Source organism: Monopterus albus, unplaced genomic scaffold (assembly GCF_001952655.1).
Source record: "Monopterus albus unplaced genomic scaffold, M_albus_1.0 scaffold34.1, whole genome shotgun sequence".
NCBI lineage: Eukaryota > Metazoa > Chordata > Actinopteri > Synbranchiformes > Synbranchidae > Monopterus > Monopterus albus.
Genome location: NW_018127914.1, coordinates 5,101,477 through 5,126,428, shown reverse-complemented (window position 1 = coordinate 5,126,428; position 24,952 = coordinate 5,101,477). Strand labels below are relative to the sequence as shown.

General features: G+C 41.0%; 1 long non-coding RNA gene across 1 annotated transcript in view; it reads left to right on the top strand.

The window, feature by feature from the left end:
- Positions 1-3,469: 3,469 nt before the first annotated feature.
- The window catches only part of LOC109958567 (uncharacterized), a 43,295-nt gene continuing 21,812 nt past the window's right edge, over positions 3,470-24,952 (top strand). Inside the window, exons 1-3 of the long non-coding RNA XR_002274699.1 lie at positions 3,470-3,977; positions 5,237-5,289; positions 8,831-8,940. This is a non-coding gene — a long non-coding RNA (uncharacterized LOC109958567). The remainder of the gene's footprint in view (positions 3,978-5,236; positions 5,290-8,830; positions 8,941-24,952) is intronic.

Below are 24,952 nucleotides of genomic sequence, written 5' to 3'. Positions count from 1 at the left end.
TGGTGGCAGGTCAGGTCTTATTATGCAGCTGTCTTCAAGAGTCCATGCTGTGTTGTAGGTCAAGGAGATGCCTAAGAGTGTAAGAGGACAGGAAAGGTGGGATCGGCTGCAGCCCCTCCTCCCTGTGACCTCCAAGGATAAGATGATATAGCTAATAGATGGATGGATGATGAGTGTCTGCCTGACTCAGTGAGATGTGGCTAAAACTCATCTTTGTTTCCATTTCTGTTTAGGTCTTATATCAGTGTGAGCTTTCTGATTGGCTGCTCCAGTTGTATAGGGGAGAGCTCCTGACTCAACACACACACACACACACGTTACTATTCAGTCTCATTTTCTGTGCTGCCCTTCGCTCTCGCTCTCCAACAGCTGCAGGACTCTCAGCATCTCCTGCACAGCTGACCTGAATACACTGAGGGCTATGAAAAGAGCTGTTGTTGTCCACTCATGACCCCTGTTCACTGTCCTCCTGCAGCGCGCACACACACAAACATGCTCATCGCCACCAGGAGCCACGAAACATGAGCACAGACCTGTAACAGCTGTTGGTGTCACCCTAGTCCCCATTTTGACATTTTGCTTTTTAAATCCTGAGATTAAATGCAGATGAACAGCATGAAACTGTCTGTTTGTTATACTGAGTCATGTCAGCTTTAAAAAAAAAGTTTAGTGTTCTGGTTTATTCTGGTTTACAATGTGTGTACAGTCCTGATTTTGGGTCACAAATCTTTTTTGCTATCATTTGCTGTTGTTTGACCTAGTTTCATTATGTAATTGCAGTTTGTACTGTCATGTCCCGCATCGTGCAGCAGGAGTAGAAGACCGGCGCAGTCAATAAAATAAACACTTTCCTGCTTGGTCCTTTCTTTTGTTTTTGCACCAGGGCTTCTTTTACAAATGAGGCCCAGCAGCTGTATTTTTTTTCTGCTCCCATTACAAACACTTTCATCCACATCCACATGCACATCTAGCCTTTCTGTATCACACTCACTGATTTTATTTTATTTTCTAAAGCCTAGCAGAGCAAATGTGCTGAAATAAAAACTAAAATTGTTTTTCTGTATCAGCAGAGGCTACTGCTTCCTCTGATGTTTCTTTTGAGTTTTCTTAGATGTAATCATGGCTTGCTGCTTCTGTCTTCTCCAGGCACATTGACGAATTTAGAGTAACTGTTGTAGCGGAGCTTAAAATGTTTTATTTCCCCTATGTTTTACACTTTATAACCTGATAGCTCACCTGTGTGCTGCAGCCTCAGTCAGTTTATGCTCACACAGCAGAGGCACATGTATTCATAGCTCCTAAAAAGAGAAAAACAAAGGCAGCCAAACAAAATAGGGCATCAAAAATGAAAAGCAATGAAATTAGAGCAAGACATCAGAAATGAGAGAAATGAGAGCAGTGGTTTCACAGAAAGGGAGCGGGTGAAAAGGGTGGTAAAGAGAATCCAGACAGAGGGGAGTAGAGTAAGCAGTGAAAGGAGAACAAGAGCGGGACGAGACAATAACAAGGCTGCAGAACGAGTGCACTGTTGGCTAATAAGCTGAGCTGTTCTTGTTGCTGGAGTGAGATAGGTTCACCTGATGACACATCTGTCCGTCTGACTCACCCAGACTCTCTAATCTCCCTCTTAAAAACCTGGGTGGAGCAGCAGATGGCACGGGGGGAAAGACAACACAAGGCACAGTGGGATTAGATTTTTATTAAAGACAGGCCTCAGTACTGTCCAGTGCTGACATGATGGAGGTCTTTCTATCTGTATACGAGTGTTTCCTTACAAACATGCCACTGAACCTGAAAGAGTTACTCAGAATAAATGTATTAAATCTGGATTAAAAGCACTGGCTAAATGAAACTAAATACATTTACTCCGGTACTGTGCATTTGAGGTTCTTTCCTTGAGTATCTTTGACTGATTTTATACTTTTACATAACATTTACATATAGAGACTTTTGTTGTGATTTCATAGCATTTTAAGTATTGTTCTTTTTAATCCACTACCGTAGCTAACCCATTACCACATATCAAACAGCTGTTTTTGAGCTAGGGTCTCAATGCAGGAGCTCCCACTTTATAGGTGAAGAAATGTCGACCCAGGTGAGACGAATCAGATGCAATATAATTACTTTAAAATTAAGATTTGACATGAAAAACATTTGATGAGCTTAGAGAATGTGATATATATTTTTAGATAAAATTACAGTATATTGTATAAAAGAGTTTAAATGAACTCCACTTTCACCAACTGCATAATTAACATGCTATATAAACGTACTGCACAGCGGGCAATTGTCTACTTTTACCCTTGATACTTTCTGATACCTTTACTGCATTTTGCCAATAATACTTGCATACCTTTACTAAAGTAAGATTTTAATTTATTTTAATTGTAACTTTTTAGTTACAGATGAGTGCTTTTTCACATGCTATTACAGATACAGTTAAAAAAAAAATTCACCTGATTGAAAAGCTGAACACTTGCATTTGCTAGGATATGGATAGTAAACCTATTTGTAGTATGACTACATAGTTCTACTGCCATGTGGTGATGCTGCCATCTAGTGGTCAGTTAAAGTCAGTTTCAAAAATATCAAATCAAATCAAATCAAATCAAATTTTATTTGTATAGCGCCAAATCACAACAAAAGTCATCTCAGGACACTTTACAAAGTAAGGTCTAGACCTTACTGTTATCACTATTATTACATAGGGAAAACCCAACAAATCCCCCTTGAGCAAGCACTTGGCGACAGTGGGGAGGAAAAACTCCCTTTAACGGAAGAAACCTCCGACAGACCCCGGCTCTTGGTGGGCGGCCTTCTGCCTCGACCGGTTGGGGTGAGTGGATAGAGGAGAGACAAAAGAAGAGAGAGGAGAGGAGAGGAGAGGAGAGGAGAGGAGAGCAGGAGGGGAGGGGAGAGAAACTCAGAGCATCATGGGGCCCCCCAGCAGCTTAGGCCTATAGCAGCATAACTAAGGGAGGGCTCAGGGTCACCTGATCCAGCCCTAACTATAAGCTTTATCACAAAGGAAAGTCTTAAGTCTAATCTTAAAGGTAGAGAGGGTGTCCGCCTCCTGAACTGAGACTGGGAGTTGGTTCCATAGGAGAGGAGCTTGATAGCTAAAGGCTCTGCCTCCCATTCTGCTTCTGTGGACTCTAGGAACCACAAGTAAACCTGCACTCTGAGAGCAAAGTGCTCTGCTCGGATGATAAGGCTCTACGAGGTCTTTAAGATACGATGGAGCCTTGTCATTAAGGGCTTTGTATGTTAGGAGAAGGATTTTAAATTCTATTCTGAATTTTACAGGGAGCCAGTGGAGAGAAGCTAATATGGGAGAGATATGATCTCTCTTGCTAGTTCCTGTCAGTACTTTGGCTGCAGCATTTTGGATCAACTGGAGGCTTTTTAGGAAACTGTAGTTACAGTAGTCCAGCCTGGAAGTAACAAATGCATGGACCAGTTTTTCAGCATCACTTTGAGACAGGATGCTCCTGATTTTTGCAATATTGTGCAGGTGAACTATCTAGTCTGGATTTATCTGATTCAGTTCCAGGTCTTTTAATCATTTTAATGGAGTAGGCCGAGTCTGATTTCGAGGAAATAAATCATACAAGCATTAGAGAATTTGCTGCAATACGAAGCACAAGTATACTATATTATTAAGTAGGCCATTAAAATAATGTATGGTAAAAATACATTCACGCTGCCAACGCGTAAAAAATCTAAAGAAGAAGAAGAGGAGTAAATAACAAACGAAAAAGAAGAAGGTTTGCTGAAGTTGATTTGCGCACCTGTTGAGTTTTGTTGCCTTCAACATTAAGACTAGGACTCACGGTAGTAAACCACGTTTAAACGAATATCAGATACATTGTGTGCTAAGCATGTAACGAAAAAGGGCTTTAAAAATCGGATGAAACATATTTAGACTAATTAATTCATCAACAGACCACCCACCTGTTCAGGTGAAAGACTTCCTGGTAATGCAACTTTACTTAATATTTACCGTAATTACATTTCTAACACGGTTGCTAATTAGCTTTGCTAATGTTTGTAGTTTGTTTACAATGCCCAGACCTATTTTGGTGCTGTCCCGTCAGTTTACAAATCGCCATAACTGATGTCAAATAAAACGTAAAGCCTAATTAATGAAGTTCTGCTCTACGTTAAATGTTACAGCAGTCTGTTTTCTGTCATATCTGTACTTGACATTTATTGGCTTTTCATACTGAATTCAGTCTGTTGCACTGTGAACCAAGGGCTAGAGCTGGGATGCAGTGTAGTGGAAGCGTTGTGCCTGTTACAGTGTGTCAACGACTGCAGCCATTTTGATGGTTTACCTGTCTGCACAGTATGTACCTGAACTCAATTTGATTGTACTGTGGAAGATAAAACAATTCTGACAGGGCAGTAGCTACCATTGAAAACACTGCAGTAGAACTGCAACGGTGATTAGTCAAACTGATTTGTCTGTTGACAGCAAATAAATCAGCATCAACATCATCAAATGTGAGAATGAGTTGCTTTTCCAGTATAGTATTTTAGTAATAAAACAAGACATTGGAGGGTGTCACCTTGGACTCTAGAGGAAGTTGTATTTCACTGTTGAAACAATCTTTGTACACTGGCAACAACAAAGACAACAAAAGTGTGAAACAAAATATTATTAAAGAGGCCCTGCAGGCCACAAACAACATGATTAGACCTTAATTTAGATGAAAACTGTCTGAACCTGTAGAATATTGTGAAATAGTTTGTCACTGCCAAATGTGTTTCTTGGTGGGGGAACCTGTGAGCTCAAGCAAATACAAATTAGAGTTCCCCAATGCAGAAGATCAAAACTCTTTCACAGTTCCCTCTCTCCCACATCAACTACAGCACATGTCACAAGTGGACAACAACAAAAATTCAGCTCCTTCAACAGTGACAGTATTTTAAACAGAAGACAAATGATAGTGCTTTCTCATACAAAATAGAAGTGAGTAGAGCTTCCAGTGCCAGGCTGTGGTGATTTATCATGCACATATTATCCCAATTAGCACAATATGGCAACAGTGCAGGCTGCTTGACCTTTTAGCACCATCCTCATTTGTATCATATCAGCGCAAAAGCATCTCCTAAATCACTGCTCCTCACTTCCTGGTCAAATCACCTCACACTGTTTAAATCTACGAACCTTAAAGAAAAGAGAGAGAGTCAAGAGTGAAGTTTCCTAAAATGTGATTTTGTCTTTTTACAGAACAATTGTAGTCCAGAACCAGGACCAGGAGCTGGAATAACAGAGGTGAAAAGGTATCAGCTAAATTTAATATCAATGCATGTCACAGACCTTAAAATGCTATAAATGTTATTTTTTCATTTTCAGTGTTATTAACATTTATTGGTTATATTCTCAGTAATTATTTTACAGTAATAAAAATACTATTGCCCAAATTTGATTATCTGCTAGGCACCCTGTGAGGATTTAGAGTTTGACGTTAAAACAAAATTTTAGTGCATGGAAAGATCTTTCATTGTAAAAGAAAACAAAAATGACATCCACCGTTTCAGATTTTCTTAAAAGTCACCCTGGATTGTGAGAAACAGTGATGGGCATTTTTCTTACACGCTTTTAACATTTTTGTACATAAAATAATTGAATAATGACAATAAAATGAGGACATTAATCAGCAGTGACAACTGATAGGTGCAGCTGTGTTCTAGTCATTGTTTAGGGGGCTTTGACACAGGACCTGGCACTAATGTTTGCAGCTAAGATTTACATAATCAAACATTTTACTGAACAAAACTCATGTAAACCTGGCTTTATATCAGCAGATGGAGGTGAAAGGCTTTATAAAGCTGAAATGTGCATGGTTGTGCCTCTGCTTTTTTTAACACTACTCCTCATTAGAGGGCAGTAGGTGCATGTGATAATGTTGCCTTCTCCTGGCTTCATGCCTTTGTCTGACTGTTGAGTTGACTGATGTTAAATCACTGGGTGCCAGTGTTGTTTGGACTGAACCTGTACCCTGTTATCATTCACCTCTGTCAGTAGTTAGAATTGTTTAAATAATCATGTGTCTCTGTGGTTTTAACCTCTTTAATGTGAATATTTGCTGGTTTTCTTATTTTCCAATGATCTTTAACCAAAAATATTTGGGTTTGGCACCAGTGGTCTGACAAAACATTCAGCCTAAATATGTTGGCTAATGCTCCAGAAAAGGTTTTTGGCTTACTGTTTTCTGTCTTTAATCAGTAAATGGAGAAAAGAGCCACCAGGTTTAGGCAATAACTATTAATTATTTATTATCTTTCCAAATCTGTTTTCTAATTTAACAATAAATCAACAGTTTGATCAAATCGTGACCCTTACTAGAGCTCAAACAGCTAGTCGATTAACTGATTAGGAAAACAAACAGGCTCCTCCTTGCTAAGAAACTGTACAACTTGTAAAATTAGAACATGGTATTTTTACATTTAGACATTTGTATGAGCTAAACAAATAAGATGTATCATGTTAATTAGTGAGCTTTAGAGGTGGTTGGCAGATTTTTATAGAAAAATTCATGCACAAGAAATTCCAGTGCACACAAAGGGAGATTGTCTGTTTATTAACTGTTGTGTATAAATCCATGGGCAAATAGTGTGTTTCCATCTTGCAGCTTCTTCACGCTCTCTCATGACATGATCAGGTGTGTTTTCCTGCTCCAGCTTAGAAGCCTAATAGATGAATGAGCATACAACTGTGCACGGGATGATCATCTGCAGATGGCGTTAGCCTGGGGCAGAGCCACGCCAACCGTTTCCCTGTTCCTCTACCTTTATGCTAAGATAAGCTAACTGGCTTCGACTTCTTATTAATCACAGAGATGAGAGTTAGACAACAGACAGTGTGAAGATGGTACTATGGGCTCTAGGAAACTGTAAAAGGTACTTCTCATTAATCAGAATGAAATGAAGGTCGATGGTCCAGTGTGGGTCTGATGAAATCCCCTTAATGTGCTTAATAATTTCCTTCTTTTTAAAATGGCTAAAGTTACCTGGTTTCCTGTATGTTTGTGCCTCTCGTTTGTCAGCGTGTCTGTCTCTGACCATTATGCCTGGAGGGGGTCAAACCTGTTAACCTCTCCATTGAAGAACACATCAACAAGGTTGCTGATGTGCTGTTCACTACACCTTCAGGCACACAGACAGACACCCTGATCCCACAGGCAGAACGTAGCTTTCAGCGCTGAGCAAACATTTGATCCGGCTGGGGATCAGCACACTAACCCTCATCCCCCATTAGCTCGTGTGTTTCACTCCATTGCTTGTTTTTTACCGTGCCCAGATTGAATGGATGCAGCAACATAGAGAAAAGATTTATCTCCTGAAAGATGCAAACTGCCACACACTCCTCACCAGGCAGCTTCAAGGGACAGAGGCATTAGCTGTGTATTTAGAGTGTTATTGGATTCATAGGAAGCCTTTCAGCCTCTGTCTTGGGATTTGGGGGCAACTTGTTTGTTGCCGGAGACCAGCTTATGGTGTTAACCCATGGCCTCACTGCCCTTTGACCCTCAGGACGACAGCTCCATCCACGCGTCAGGCAGGAGGGCTGACACGACGGAAACATCAAGAACAGGGCTGCTGAGGAGGGAGGGAGGGATAATTAGTGTCGGTGTGGCTAACACGAGATCAAAAACATCATGAGAGTTGAGAGTGTCGGGCTGCTGGATACATAATCTGTCTGCAGGAAAAGTGTGATAGATGCCATCAGTCACAGAGGAGCTGAGGATTAAGAGCCAGGCTGTGTTAGCAACTGATGAAGCTTGCAAAGATAGTCATCTGTGCAAATGTTCAGTGGGTCAGGTGCCTGATAATTAATTAAAGCTAGCAGTGTTTTAAACTACAACATACTGATAGATCACTTAACATAAAATCAGGCTTTAATATACATAAGGATGGACAAGCAAAAGGCAGCAGTTGAAGTCAGTATGCACTTTATCTGTCATTTATCTAGTTTTGTTATTATTTATTAAGACTTTACATAATGTGAAAAATTTGCATTTCTTGTTCCCAAAGCCAAAAGTGACATCTTCTCATTGTTTTGTTGACCAAAGAAATATTTACCTAATAATTATATGAAATGGATAAAAGCCTGAAATCCTCACAGTTGAGTAGGTGGAAGGAGAAAATGTTCAAATCGAAATGACTTTAAGTACGGCCATCCCAAACTATTTGACAGAGCCAGCGTGGTAAAGGATGTATTGGATGGAACACTTCAGACCGGCAACTAATTATATTTCTGATTTATAGGATTATTTTTTTACAATCATTTGTTTTGTCTAAAAATATTCACATTTGTGAAGTTTATTCTAATATCCCAGACTTTCTACAATAGAGGCCAAATTTTCTTCACTGAATTGGAGAAGAAACAATGAAATAATGCACAGAATACATTTAAATGTGCCATTTGATGTGCTTTCATCAAAATGTGTCTGATGGAATAATTGACTTTGACTTTGCAGTAGGTTTAGTTACGTTCAAGACATTACATGATTCTTTTGCCTTTTATCCTGCTGAGTGCACCCTAAGTTGTTCTGGAGAAACACTGCAGGTTCAAAGATTTGTTTTCTGAGCATGAATGTGTCCTATGCAGGACATTGTTTTACAGTTTGGAAAGAATGTTTAAACCGAAGCTGAAGATACTTAAAGGGAAACTCGAGGGGAACGTTGGGGTTCAAGTGGTCAAGCTTCCTGCTTTTACATTGCTGTTTATCAGGAACTCTGCATCCATCAGGTTTTAATGGCTCACTAAATTTGCCTTCCACTGAGGTTATAAGGTGCAATTTTACCATCCATTTTACAGGTGACGTTTCCCATCTACCATGCCGACGTGACCAAACGAGTGTACCCATCGGCTGAGTAACTGCTGAGGGTGGTGGTGTTCCCATCTGTGAATCCTTCTGGAATGTGGAGGTGGGTGACCGCAAGCATCCGTGTGCCAGTGCAGTGACACATATGCATCAAACAGGGTCACACTATCTTCAAAGCCTGTCGCCTCCAACATGTGATACAAGCCGAACCTCAAAAAAAAAAGGCAGACATCTAGCATTCCTGAGCCCATTCCACAAAGTACAATAACTTCCTTGAATTCTTCAACCCTCGACAGCGGAGCCAGGGCACATCCTGTTGTCCTTGCAGCACTTCCTGTTCATGCAGCTCAATCAGTCGTCCTCGTTGCCATGGCCACTGGAAAACAAAGCTTTCATGCTTAATAGGTACGCTGACAGGTAACACTTGGGTGATTAGCAGAGCATGATGTGTGGCAGGAGTCTCACATTAGATCACATTGGCTTTTTATTTGATCTGATTTCAAAACCTCCATCCACAGTGCTAGTGCATGCACATCTGCATGAAAATTATATTCTTGTTAAATGCGGGTCAGGACCCTGGTGTTGTTTGAGACACACAGCAAGTAGTTAAGGTAGCAAAGGCGTGCTAATGTGATCAAATCTATACTTTTCTGGAGGTGTGATTTGCACTGATGCAGGGAAATTGTTAATTGGCGCATGACCCAAGTTGATATGTGTCATACTGCGCCCTCTAGTATTTGGCAAATATATCATGCAGCTTGTGAATACTGTGTACTGCTGTGTGGATTGTGCTCATTAGATTACATCTGAACAATGAAGGGAGCGTGTATCTACCAATTGTGTGTGGAGCTGGAAAAACTGAACTCAGAAGAAAATAAAATGGTTTTAGTGACTGTTTAGTGATTGTTTGCAACAATGGGGAGACATTTTGACCTAATTCGGGCTGTTGGTTGCTTTTATAAATAGCCTGTAAGTGGCTTCATATTGTATTTGTAGTTTTTGGACTTGCATTAAGTTTGGGTTGTTTCATAAGCACATTGTTGCTGCCAGCACAGTGTTCATTTGTCAGCTTCCACCTTGGCGGTCCTGGCCAGACTCAGGCTCCACTGGGTGTAGACTAACCCTGGTGGGATTCATTCAGTTCTGCTTCCTGCACTGCTGCGTCTTTCCAAGAGTCCACGAGCCAGAGGAAATCAGGCTGGCAACTGGCCCCTTTAAAGGGATGGAGGAGTTTTTTTTAACAAGACTTTTGTGCTCATCTTAAGATGCATACGTTTTGACTGTTGTTCCATGCGAACCCACCCTGCAAATCACTTAACACCAGCTCTGAAAGCAGAGTAGGGATGTTACAGGCCCTCAAGCCCTGATGGGATAAGGATGAGCGGCCATATGGTATGAACAGTAGAGGTCCATGACATCATGGGCCAGGAGGATGATACTGCCTCACCCCACCTGAATGCTACACCTCCGTCTGCTTCTGGCATTAGTATGTGGAAAGATTGTGTTTAGGTCTTCTCATCAGAATAGCTGAGATTTGACCGACACCTTCTCTTCTTAACTGAAATTGAATTTCCCGCTAGATTCTCCACTTATTTCTTAGACTGGTGACAGTTTAGTGGTGCATGAAGCTGTAACATTAAAGCGACAATGAGGGTTTTCCTGACTGTACACTTTCCTCATGATTCATTCCGTATCTTGTTATGCAGAGGAGTTTTCACGCCTTTTGGCTGAGGCGTATCGGATGACACACCGGATGCATGCGTCTCATCCTCAATATTCCTGAGCTCAGGTTATCTGACATAGCCCCTACCCAACGAAAACCAAACATACACTAACACTATTTTAATGCACTAACAAGAATTTTACAGACGTCCTGTATATGCTCGAGGTGACTTTTTCAGGGCCTCTAGTACCAAATACTTTGACTTTGCCCTCTGTCATCATGATGTATCAGACCCTCTGGTTGTTTCATATGAAGTTATGCAGGTAGACAATCATTGGAGGTGATCTCTTATCTCACATGGTGCTGAAATATCTTTGACATCTCTGATCATATTGACTATGAAAATCATTTTTTAGTGCATCAAAATGAGAGAGGTGCAGGTTTGTTCTCAATCAAAGTGAAGAAGTAAATACCATTTATTGATTTGTGTCTCATTTTATTTAACATTACCGTGATCTTCATTATCAATTAATTTGCTGAGTAATCAATCATTTTTTTCATAATAATGCAAAAACAAGAGAGAAAATACTCATTTCGTCTTTTTCCTCATTGTCAGGTGATCCAAAATGCAGCTGCTTGTCTATTAGCAAACACATGCAAATGCGAGCGTATAGCCTCTGGTTTGGCCTCACTACAGGATTATTTTCAACCTATTATTATTTGTTTTTAAAGCACCGCATGGTTTGGCTGTCCGATCAACTGCCTCTAGAGGTACCTAGGTGTTGAATTAGGTGAAGTCTGTATGTATGGACCTCCTTGATCACATGCTGACCATCACTAATGAAGACATTGTATTTTTATTCAACAAATTGCCTTTTTGGGAGCACATATTCAGTGTGTGTGCATTGCCTGTTCTTGAGACTGTTTTGCTTTCAGTCACCAGACTTGAGGAAGTGTCGGGATGTGTGTCCACTACCAGGTGACTGCATGTCTGAGGAACACACAGATCTGAGCACCAGATTCCAGTTTTAACGTTTTACGTGTTCAAGCCGATGAAATATGTAAATATTTTTGATGTTCTAGTGATTTCTTTCCCCACATCGTTTATTGGCTCTAAGACGATTAGTGAGATCCTCTTTAAGCCTCTGCTCATGCTTGTCAGCCTTCACTCAAATATGCTGTGATCATCTCACTGCCTTCCCTGGCAGGGCAGCATGTTAGGAATGCTCCATAAAGTTGGTCTTCTTTCTACACCCTTTTTTTTCCTCAGCTCAGATGTTGTGTGCAACGCTCTCTCTCTCTTCTCAACCTGATCTCAGCAGGCCCCAAATAGCCATCAGAGATCAGGAATTTTCCCGGTGGTCCCAAACTGCTTAGACATTATGCAGATACTGAACAGCCCATCTTAGCTGCAGTGACAGTGCTGGTGCAGCCTTAACAGCCATGGAGAGCTGCTGCCTGCACAAAGCCGATGCAGCAAATGAAATCTGGTGAGATGGGAAAACCGTGGTTGGTGTTGCAGAAAACATAAACAGACTTGTAGGCTGACGCTAAGTGCGCAAAAGTAGCTAAGAGGCTGTAAACAATAACCCGTTGCTGCATGTGATGATTATCAAAGAGCCAGGAGCATCAGAGAGATGAGTGCACAGGGAGGATCTCTGTCGCTGACAGTCTGGTGTAGGTGTGATTACTGTAGAGCTGCTCGACCCATTGTTGTCTGGTCACTCCTAGTTAATTGGCTGCCGAGTGCAGTCAGTGCAGAAACGTTTAAAGCTGTCAGAATGTTAAAGCCAATGCTAAATGTCTGCAAAGCAAGTGCAAAAACGTACTTTGACTTTATGGGTCAAATAAACATGGAAATGTCTTCTCCCTTTTATAGAAATGAGAATGTTCTGCTAATTTCTCTCTCAGCATATTATGGAAAATTCATCAGTTATTTTTGCTGTAATAACTGATCTGCAGCCCAGCAGTAAAATGTCTGTAAAACACTGACCTTACTCTGTAAACGTAATGAAAGAGACAGAGAGGAGGAACCAGCACAGATCTCATGACAAGTTCTCTTTTAAATGCCACTTGTGTGACTGAAGCTAAGTACAGCACCATGCATCAGGGCAGATCAGGTTGGACTAGTCTTTAAAAGTTATTGTTGCATCACGCAGGATAAACTGAATGACAGGTATGTTGCATAGTACACCTCACACGTAGGCTAGTTGCATATTTTAAGGTTGGACTCTTCATTCTGAATGTAATGAATATAACATACTGTATTTGATGCTAGTCAGTCCAAACGATGCTTGTTTCATATGAGTTCGTTATAAGGTGGTGAGACATTTGACATTACTCTCAGCAATTTCACTACTGCTACGATGTGCTTTTATAACAAAATAAATACATTTCAGGCTACACTTCAAATTCACGGTTTGTTGTGGTCATTGTCTGTAGTTTACAAATGCAGACGTTGTAGCAACTCGTGATGTAGTTTAGTACGTTTGGGTCCCAGAGAGAGACCAGCTTTCTCTTTTGGGTCTCGAGCTGAAGAAGTCTGGGAACCCAGGGATTAAAATGTTGAGTGCTGAGACTGACTCAGCTGCAACACGTAGAGGGAGTGGTTTGTTATGAAAACCTTATTGCCCATAGCAACATTTTTCCTCTCATTTCAAAAAACAAATGAGAAATTCTCAGATCACAGTCAGTATAGCCGCAAACCTCAAACACAGGCGCACCTGTCTGCCAGCCACAATAACCTGGCATGCTTCCTTGTGATTAACGCAGAGTCCGTGAAGAAGAGATGCCAGTGTGTGCGTGTTCCAGTTCGACCTGAATAACAAGCAAACAGCAAAACACCGGCTGAGCCAAAGAGTGACAGCGAGGGAGCAGGGAAGTGGTGGAAATGCTCATTGTTTTAAAGTGCTAGAAAGAACTGAGTGCTGAGTTACCAGGCTGCTGGGACCAAGCTTCTTCGAAGGTCCCTCCTTCCGGTTCCTGTTATTAGCTGTTTTGATTGGTTGGGAACTTCTCATGAGGAGTGGTGAGAATGTGGCTCTGGCTCGAGTGCCAGAATCCTCAGGGCATCCATAGTTCAGAGAGGTTGAATTCTCACCAGTATACAGTAATGGTTGAGGATTAAAAAGATGCTTTCAGATAGCTTCATGGAGGACATTACTGCTGTCACACGTTTGTGCCTGTCTCCTAGCAGCTTTTATAAGTGTAATCTGTATGGTAGCTTGTTTGTTGCCCTCTTATTTTTGTGTCTATGTGCACATACGGTACAGCACTATACCTCCTCAAAAAAGCCATTGTGGATTAAAGAACAAACTAAAATGTGCAAAAACTCCAGCATGCTACTAAATTTGTAACAGCAGAGAAATCCAGGGTTGTCTATGTATGATTTTTTAACAAACTTAGGAAATGGTGTTAATCAGTGTGTCTGCAAAGTCGCTAAACGTTCATACAGACGTAGATGTATTTCTTTCTGTTGGTAGCGACTAAAGCATGACTCGTGTTTTTTATCCACGCTAGCAGGTTGAGTTACAGGGGTGTTTGACCCCCTGACTTCGACACCCCCAAATAAGGAAAAAAATGAATGTTTGAGGGGTCAAATTTTTACGTTCTTTGCAACTTCAATCACAAATATATACAGGTAGCAGCCTTATTTCCACTTTATTAGGTACACCTGTATGCACTTCAGTGCAGCATTTCCATCCTTAACATCTGTGTTTATGAAGCTCAAAATGTTGGTGAAATTGCCATAAATGTATAAATTCAGTTATGTTATATATTATATTATTGAGGTCATAGTTAAAGGTGGTCAGAATATTTGGGACTTTTTCTTTTTTTTTGTGATTGATTTTCAATGCTCGGCAGGAATGTACCTTCTCGGTGCGTTCAGCTCCACAACGTCTGTCATCATCCGCCCAGAACAACTTTTCACACAATGACAAATGAATTATAAAACAGACTAGCTCAAATTTCTTTTTTCTGTAAGTTGTGACTTGCAGTTCAGATAATTGTAGATGATAGAATTACATCTATTTGGGCAGATTTATTTTGGAATCTTGGATTTCAAATAGTTTAGTTTGCAAAAACTTGCCTTTATGTTTTGCAAGCTGCTGTTCCCTCTGCACCTCTCATCACCATGGCGGATGGGAGTGGTTCCTGCTGCATCTAAGTGCACATATCTGTGTTAAATGCTAAATGGGCTTGCACTTGCAAAGCGCTTTTCTGTGTTACCAGCACTTTGTGTGCGCTTTAAACGTCAGCATGTTAGCATTGTCATTGTAAACGTGAGCATTCTGACATCATTTAGCTTGAATTAAGTATGTGACAAGGCCTGTTTGTTTCTTAGTATGTAACCAGATCACAGTATTTCCCAAGCTTTAACCAAAGTACTAAGCTTATATTGGACTGAGAAGGCAAACCCCAGGTCTCCACTGTCCACCTTGTCCACTTTCCTGACTTCCGTGTGTCCACAACGTTGCAGTTCCTGAGCTGTGGAAAATGTCACTGAACATAAACAAGGGAGCAATTACATGTTCTTCAAAATGTATTTGGAGTATATAAGTTTAGTTTGATGGAGACAGAGCTATTTAGTTTAGATCACTTCAATTTTAGCGTTTAATCCACAAATCTCAAATTTTTGTGGAATCATTTAAATTGATGTTTACAGTCCAATTTCAGCAGATATACCTGGTATATCCTCCTTTTCTGTGAGCCTCTGCTGTGAAGAAGCTTGCATTCAAGAGCCGGTATCTGTATTTAAAATGATTAATCTAAGTTTGTGATGATTACAAGGCCTTGAAACACAAGTCGGCGCAAACCGCAGGTCTGTTTATGACAAAGATATCTTTTGCACGAACAGATTCATTTAGCTTCTTGTGGTGTCTATGTTCAGTGCTGCAGTTTGTCGGCCAGAGCACGCCCAGAACATACAGTACCAACCGCTGTTGTACAGTAAACAAGACGAGCAATAAATGCAACAGCTCACCTCAATTTACCACAAAAAATGCTCTTTATTAGAATTACATAACCCAGTGAGAGGCCTTTTCCTCAGGCATCCTCAGCTTGCTGATGATAAAGGATGATAAGTGTGTTTGTTTTTGAAATTCTGGTTAGTATTTCCATAATATTTTCACTCAGAGAGAACGACAGCCAAAACAGTTGGCATCGAATTGACATTGTCTAAAGTAACGGACAGAACATGCAGCCAAATCAGTGTGGTGTATTTGTTTCGTTTCACCTTTACATTCAGCGACCTATGATTTGAGAGGATGAGGATTTAAAGTGAACAGTGAAGTGAAGTTATAATTATTTTTCCATTACGTCACAGCTGTGTGAAGAACATAAAGGGGGAGAGAATTGCTGTCAACTGGTGTGGCAAAAGCATCTCATTGACATGCCACCATCAGCCATGAATAAGAAGTGATTTCATGATGCACACTGGATGGTGGTATAGGCTTTGTCCTCCCACATTCCAGGCAGTATATCGTCATGAATAGCTGAATATTGTTGGCGTTATTCATCACTGAAAGTCGGCTTCAACAGCCTCAGGTCCTCGCTCAGCGTGGCTCTTATCTGCAGCGCTGCAGGAGCTACTCTGCTGTTCCTGTTATTGCGATCCCTCAGCGAGCAGGCAGATACTTGCACCCCCTTCGGCTGTAGCCAGGCTCTTGTCTTTTCCACCGCCTGACAATTCAGACTGTATAAACCTCGATGGCATAAGGATTGTTTGTTATTACAATGCCAGTTCACAGTGGCTTGAGCGTGTGTTGTTTTGACTCTGAGAACAATCAACTGTTGCAATAAAAGAGGCTCCCTTCGTCCCTCCAACCCCCCACCCTTCCCTGTTTATTTACTGTAAGGATCTCACTAAAAATGTCGCCGTCTGATGCTCATTCTTCTTTTTTACTGGAACAGCGGAAACGCCTGCTTTTACTGTGCTTTGGCATGCTGTATTTTTACAGCTGTCACCAGCAGGCCTGAATTAATTTGATAATGATTTAAAGGTGTGTTATGAAAGACTGGAATGTGGGCATCATAAAACTACAATGCATGTGTTGAATACACATTCAGTAAAATTAACACCTAGTCAGTTTCTCAAATACAGACAGGACTCTTAACAGGCCCGTATATTTGTTGTAGTCTGTGCATCGGCTCCCTTTGTTGCAGTTTGTACATCTTAATATTCACCCATAGAACTTATGCAGTTTGATAACTGTAGCAGATGTAACATGAACATTCTTAGTAAATTTTGTAAATAGTACATTTTCAAGTTCTATTTGTTCATAACAAAACAGCTCTCCCCTCCCACGAACTGTTAATCCACATATAGGCTAATTAAAACTGTAGCCCCATCACTGAAATTCAGTCATAGAGATATGAAAAACTGATGACAAACTCATGATCTGCATGGGAAAAAAAATACCATCAGGCCTTTAAACAGACCAAATGAAGGTGTGGAGTCTCTCCTCCTCTGTCTCTCCTCTCTGACGCAGTGTCCACCCCTGGCCTCAGCTGTTTCTGTCCGAGGACGCTTTTATACAAGCTAATACCTGGACGTTGAAAGTAAAACTAGGTGGTAGCGGCATATACCAGATGTTTAAGCTAAATGGATGTTGGGCTGTAGTTTTATTCATTCATTTTCTACTGTTTGGTCCCTGAGCAGGGTCACGGGGGCAATCGGGGTACACCCTGGACATGTCGCCAATCCATCACAGGGCTAACACATAGATGCACTCCTATGGGCAATTTAGAGACACCAATCAAACTAAGCTGCATATCCTTGGACTGTGGGAGGAAGCCAGAGTACCCGGAGAGAACCCACACAAGCACAGGGAGAACATGCAAACTCCACACTGAAAGGTCCCGGGTGGGGCCCGAACCTGGAACCTTCTCGCTGTGAGGCAACGGCGCTGCTAACCACTGTGCCACCATGCTGCCCTAGTTTTATTCAGAGCTTCATCTTTCACTTCAATAGCTTTTTTTTTTACACCTGGCCATAACATCCCCGGCATCTCTCTTGTCATTTTCCCTTTTATATTTAAATTTTCTTTTTTGAGCACCTGACTTTTGGTGACTGACCATTTGTAAAGTTTGCTGGCGGCGAGGGAGGGGGTTTTCAACCAGCGGTCCGCAGCCCCCTGGTTTTCCGCAGAGGCATTACAGGTGGTCCCTGATCATGCATTCAGAAATGTATAGTCACTGTAGGAATCATATATTTTTTTAGCACATTTCCATGTATTAGTTATTGTTTGTGAATAAACAAATTCATGCTTTGAATTCAGAGCATGAAATTGATCTTCTACAGTTTACTGAATAGTGTCTTTAAAAATACCCACGGTATAATAAAGAACCTAGTTTCTGTTTGTAGCTTGTACACAGCTTTTTGCTCACAACTGTACCGTGCAGCGCATCACGTTGAATACAAAAACTACAGTTGTGTGAATCTACAGCTATTAGTGAAGATGCAAAAAAGGTTCATAAGTGTCCTGAATGTCAGTTTATTCAAGAAATTGATCAGAGGTCACCTTTTTAGAGCTGCCTTCGATGTCTGATAAATTGTCCTTTGTTTCCTCCTTCTTTTAAGATCTTTTAACTTGTTCTGTTTGAGTATCTTGCAAAGCTATAAATAAAATGGATTATTCACTATGGCGTAAGCTGCAGAGAGTCAATTATATGCTGTAGGGGAGCAGTGGGAGTAATTTCAGTCACACCCAAGTAAAGAATTTGTGTTAACAGCTGTCAACCAGCAGGTGTGAATTAATCTGATAAGTACTTAAAATGCATTGCTTAAGATTGGAATGCAGAAAACGGTTAGCTGTGGAACTGTTCCTTTAAATATGGAGGTTAACTGTCTTGTAAATTTGCTAAATGAGAATCATGCAGTACATCGTCTGTGTTTACTGTACAGTTTTGAAGGTTGCAGCTTTAATTCATTACTGCAGTGATAAGATGCTGGTCCAGTTTTAATCATCATACATTATTTATTCTCTCACCCTGACCACCACCTGGTAATCAAACCTCTAACATATCAAAGTTACCGGAGGGGACACCAGCTGACAATTTATATTATTGATTATTCTGCAGTTATCCTCTTGATTAAGTGATTCATCATTAAGTCTATAAATTAACATCATCAGTTGTCTTGTGCTCATCCAAAACAGCCCAAAAGCCAAAGACCTTCTTTAATATTATAAAATCAGTAAATCCTCACATTTGAGAAACAACAGCCAGGTTTTAATTTGATTTACTTTTTGTATTTCTGCTTGTTTGAAGAAGGATCACCACACACACACTTGTATGCTTCGTCCTTATTTCATTAACATCATTTAAAAACATCGATCCAACTTAACACCTTCATCACGGGTCAAAACAGGAATGCTAAGCATGAAAACACTTAATATACAAGGCATCCTATTGGATCATTACATCCTTAAATAATTGTCACTCTCAATGTACTGTACCTTTAAACACTAACTGTACCATTGTGGTTTGTACCACTTGCTCTTTGGAAAGTCTGGTCTGAACAACAGGAAGCCATGCTGCATGTTTATGGAACAGGTAGTTTACAGATGGGAACTCGGCTTGTTGTGAGCAAGATAAGACACAAAAGCTGTGAATTAAGTTGTTCTGAAACCAACTGACATGGAAAACTACTGCAGGCTTGAAAGCTTTTCAGCTTTCCTCTCAAAACTTTCCATCCTTTTTGTATGAAATTGAATATGGAAGGAGGGAGAGAGTGTGACTGTGTGTTTGAGAGGGGCTGTAGGTGGACGGTGGGTGGTGGAAAGGTTGGGGTCTCTCCTTTCAAAGGGGCCGAGAACAAAACAGGAAACCATCTCCTTGTTTTGGCTCGTGGTCATGGCAAGTGTTTGGAATTTTGAGGAGGTGAATTCACGTGTTATGTTCATGTCTGTGCGCAGGTCAGAGCATGCAAACACAAACACATCCACGCACACACATTCACACACAGCGGAGGGAATGTCTGTCATACCTCGATAAGCAGAGACACGAAGAGTGCGAACTCCTCATGGATGTTATGAGGAGCGATCGCTGAGTAGACTAAATACTTGGCGAGGTGGTTCGGTGACCTTGATCGAATCTGGACTCATGTTCTTTGTGGGTCAAAGTGCTGTTGATGCTTGTGTCTTAATGATTTTGGCTAAGTTAAAAAAGCATCACGACCTCTCTTATGCACTGTAAACTTTACACAGGGACTAGAGTTTTATCTGATATGTTTTCTTTTTAATGTATACTCAGCTTGTTTAGAAAATTGCACAAAAAAGAGATGACAACTTCTCGGAAAATGTCTTATCACCTGTAACAGGCACAGCAGACAATGAGAAAGGAAGATTGGTCTGAAGGAATGAGCTCTGTTGTTGTTGTTGTTTTCAAAGAAATCTGGGCTGATATTGTTTCTGTTCAGATGAGACCCTCCTCTTTCCTTGGGCATCATGTTATTTTGGCATCATTCAGCAGTTTGTGCGTTAGCCAGGGTTTTTCTACTGAGGTTCGCTGGCATCCTCCGCACCCTGACAATAGAGCTGCTAAACAAAGTGACAACTATTCTTCTCTGTTCATGCGAGGGAACCTCCTCAGCAGATGCCTTCCTGCAGCTGTCAGATTTTTTTGTTTTGCTTCGAACCTCTTGATAAACAATGTCAGGAGAGATGCCTCTGCTGATATTAAAGCTTTTTAATGCTTCCCCTTATTGTGTGAAACAGTTTGGTTACATTGAAGTCAAAGCTACAAAGAGGCAAAAGAGCTCTGACCTGTAGAGGATACACCAGCTGTTTCAGTTCTAGTAAAAACCATCAATCAAACGTTTTGTTTTCTCTGTCACAGTCTTTAAACTGAAAGTTTACCACAGTGTAGAGTTACTTAAAAGAGAAATTACTATTTAGTTTATTAGTATGATAAGTGGCTACGATGCAAAACTTAATACTACAGGAAAACGGTGGGATGCCTGCTTGCTAAATGGAATCCAAAGAAATGTTCTGGTATGAGAAAGAAAAATACAGTAAATGAATAATTTCCTGTCATAGAAGATGAAAAATGGGAAAGTTATATATTCAAGAAGCTGAAACCAGTAAATTCTGTGACTTTTATTAAATCATGAAAGTTTTTGTTGAATAAGTAATTAAACAACAAATTCATTCTGCTTTAGTGACAGCAGATCATTACCGATTAAAGTTGTACCACAGTGCTACTGTAATTAATCATTTAGTTTTGTTAATACTGGGTGTATTGTGGTTTGGGTAATACTTCTGAATCTGCTGATCTTTACACTGAAGGGGAACTCTATAAAACAATTTTCAGTAAAAATTAAATCAGGTTTACCTTTCTTGACACAAAGTAAGCCATTTTGTTAGACGTCACAGTATTTAAGCTTAAAATTAAAACACGTCTTATAGCTAATTTATTGTGAAAGTGTAAAATAAATCTAAAGTATTTTCGAACACCCAGGAGTCAGCGAAGACTACGTGTTTCTTTGTTCCTGTGATGCCAGCGTTTCTCTCATTACACTGTGTTTTGTTTACATATGGACGTTGTCACTCAGGTTCAATAGCATTGACCTTTGACCCTGGCAGAAGTACTTCCAGGTGGGGCCTCTCTGGTCTTGCCCCGACACTGAACAGAGACCTCCTGCAGCTACATGCAGATTCTAAACAACCCTAAACAAACAGTGATCTGAGCGCTCGGCAATGTCGCGGGATCCCTGTCAACAATCGCTCAGGAGGTCATTCCCACATCAGACTGCTGTCAAACTAAAAATGTTTAAATTTGCAAAAGCTCGAGATCAGATCTTGTACATGATATATTACTGAAGTGATTCCAGTTAGTTTGGGTGTTAACAAGATACTGACGTACATGCAGCAGAAATATTGATCCTTAGAGAACACAGTCACTCTTCCTGTTTCACTGATTGTGCCCGACTGATAAATGGGTCAGGTGGATATATTAGAGATGTTCATGTGTCATTAAATGTGAGTCTGAGATGCGAGAACACTGTCCAGGTCAGTGACACGTGGTATTTGTGTCCGTGTAAAAGGGCTGTGGTTAATGGGATCTGTCTTGTCTCAAGATGGCAACTTAACAGTTCAAACATTTGAATGAAAGCTTCTCCAGCACTTTTTTTTTGGTCAGCCAACCTGCATGTCTGGACTGTTTGAGGAAAACTTGCAGACTCAGAAAGAACGGGTCAGGCGAAGACTCCGTACCTTGTTTTGCTGTGAGGTAGCAGCACAAACTGTCGAGTGTGGCAGCTCTTTTGTCTCTTACGTTACCAAGAAGCTGATCAAAGTCAGTTTTGATGGTGATTTGGTTGATTTCATCTCTTTCCATCACAAACTGTGCCGCTTGTGACCTCAGATGTTGACAGTGTATCAGCCTGCCTCATATGCAACACGTCTGTGGCTTGAAACATTGTCAGGTAAAGATCAACTGTCAGCTCAGCTTTACCCAAATCTGCACCATGTGTCCGAGGAATGTGTGCAGGACAAAGTCTGTGGCCTGTTCTTTCCAGCTCAGTGAAGCTGGAAAGAAACGATCTATCTTTTCTCCAGCACCTCAGGAATGCTGGTGTGTGAACTGAGGGGTCAATGTAAAGTACACTGAACATGAATGTGAGGCATTTCTTTTCCTAAAACCCTCAGCAGGTGCTTGCAAAAAAAGCTTTCAGTTAATACAGTAGTCCCTGTGGGTGTTGTGGTGTGCTGGATATCACGCGAGTCTTTGTGTGACTTCTTGTATAATTCTGCATTTGCTTTGCCTGTGCTCTCCCTGGATGTCTACATCCAAAACATTAAACCAGAGTGAGCGCTCAAGATAACTTATACAACACTATGTAGATTATCTCTAAAATACTGTAAATAGAGCTTAAGCCGCCTGCTATGTGGCAGATGTTCCAATGGGATCCTATGGGGACAGAAGCTAAAGCAAAAAGTGCAAATTGAGAGTTGTACAAGTGATTCCATCCATGAGTTCCAGCTGAAAGCCTCAGTTCATGGGAAGTCAGCAGAACTGGATGGAGTTGTGTCGGCTGTAACAGGTGAGTGATGCTGACAGAGATGGCAGGGTGAGGTAGGGGCTGCTGAATGGACGATGCCAGGTGCCATTTGCTCTGGACTGTCACCACACGCTGTATCATGTCCAGTTAAAAGATGTTTCCTAACATTTTACTCAGCTGCTTATGTGACTAGGTTCCAGCAAGAGGCCAGTCTTTGCCGCCTGGGTTCTTGTTGTTTAATGCCATCCCTCTTTCCTCTTCCTCCTCTCCCTGATTCTCTTCCTCTTATTCTCTCAAGATTTCCCTGGCCAAGAAATGGGAGCAACACTTGATCAAAATTCTGAAGAGGTAATTTAATACCATTTATACTTGTAATGAGTGCTGTGTTGCTTCTTTAGAAGGACATACCTCAGCACAGTAAACATGAAGCTTCATCTTTTTTTTCCCCATCCTTTCTAAATCTGCTCTTCAGTGCATTTTATACATTAAAGACTATTGCTATATAATTAGTAAGCCATGTACAAGGGTAAAGCATGTCTGAAGCTTAGCGGTGTTGGACATATCTGCTCCCTCTGGGTATCATTGGTGCCTCCAGCTTCTTTCACCCCCCCCCCAAAAAACATCCCTCGGCACATTTACCCCCTCATCTTCTAGCAGGATTACCCTTGAAAGAAGCTGTCTGTCGACACCTGTGGCCTGTGGCAGCAAGGTAATGGAGCAGTTAAGAGTGTATCTGTCAGGCAGTGCGCGGTGCTGCAGGCTCATGGCTTTGGGATTAAGTTTGACAGTGGAGGGAAAAGGTCTGCTTCCTCATATTTGAGCCAGGGGTCTCTGAGGAACAGGTCAGGAATTAGGAGAAAGTTAGGCTCCTTCTGCAAACAGGCGGTGACACCAGTGCTTTGCCAAAACTTTTCATTCTTAACCAGGCTTTCCTGAAGCTGATTACCTGATGAAGAATGTGGATAACGCTGTTTGTGAGAATCTGCCTGCATAGGAATTAAAAATAACTAAAGTCCAAATGGGAGTTGTCAGGCATGATAAACTCTTGCAGCAGGTGTTGACAGCGAGATGCTGATGTTTTCTGTCAGTCAACAAAAGCAGTGACTGGACATAATGACACTGTGGCTTGAAGATGTATCTCCAAGCATCAGTTTATTTTTTAGACCTGCATGTGTTCCTCTTTTTTTATCTGTTATTATAACAGAGAAGTGTATACTACTTAACAAAATAACTCAAGGTCCACTTAGTAGCTGCTGCACAGCTTTCAATTATATGTCGCAATCTTACTTGGCAAATAAAGTTTGCCCAGCTGTCAGGGAGTCGTAAACTCGTCAGTGTCGGCTCAAAAGTTGAGATTGAGGTATTCTACTTGGAGTTGTATGGAAAGGTTTTACCAAATTACTGTTAGTGTAATTGTCTCCCAACCTTCAAGGTGGACATTCATCTGAGCTGGAAGATGATAAAGCTGAAAGAAATAGTTTGACATTATATTTACAGTACAGTATTTGCAAGTAACTCAACTGCCAGAAAGCAAACAAGCCCATTTCCCAGAACCCTGAACTCCTCCTTTAAGGCAGGGCTTCTGTTTAATTTTTACGTATCTGCTGAGTCTAAAACTACCTGGTGTCTAAACAGAACATGTCAACACAGTGATGTTGGCAGCTGATCTCATATTTGCAGGCGAGCTGTACTGAACAGCCGGTGCCTCGACTTCTGTTCATCACATCAAATGACCTGAAAGAAGTGAAGCTCACTTAATCACATTTGTGCAACATGTTGGATTCATTGTGATTTTTTAAATTTTTTATTTTTGTCTTAGAGTAAGTTTGCATCATTGAAAAGGCAGCTTGTTGCAATTTGTGTGGCATGAAGGAAATGGCTGTTCCTTAACCGTGTTTATTTAAAATGTGTTTTCTGTAGGCATGTTTTGATAGAGACAGAATTCAGGATAACGGCGTCACTGTGTATCTTCATGTCTCCCTCTCTCTGTATCTTGCTTCCATTTGTCTGTTCTTATTGTAAATTATGAGGATTCCAGGTATTTTAAGTATTAATCTCAAGATCAGGTGGATCCTCACCCTGGTTTATTGCAAGGAAGCGATAATACCACTATGGTGAAATGTGTTGGAAAAAAAATAACAGGATACTGTTGTGATTTCGCCAAAGCCCGAGAGAAAGTTGTTCAGGCATTTAGGAAGTAAAGCATGCAGGGGTGTTAAAATCACACTACAGCACAGTCATTGTAAATCCACTCATCATTAGTAATAATGTGAAAATGTACTCTACCTCAGACCTCCTGTGGTTCTGATTTGAGCCCACTTGGTTCTGCTTTACCCCATGCTGGCATTGTGCACTCTAACCTTCCTGTGCAAGCTTCTTTCTTCTCCTGTTCACTTCATTCCTCTCTTTTTTTTCAGCCTTTTGTCCCTGACTCTGGCCTTCCTCTGG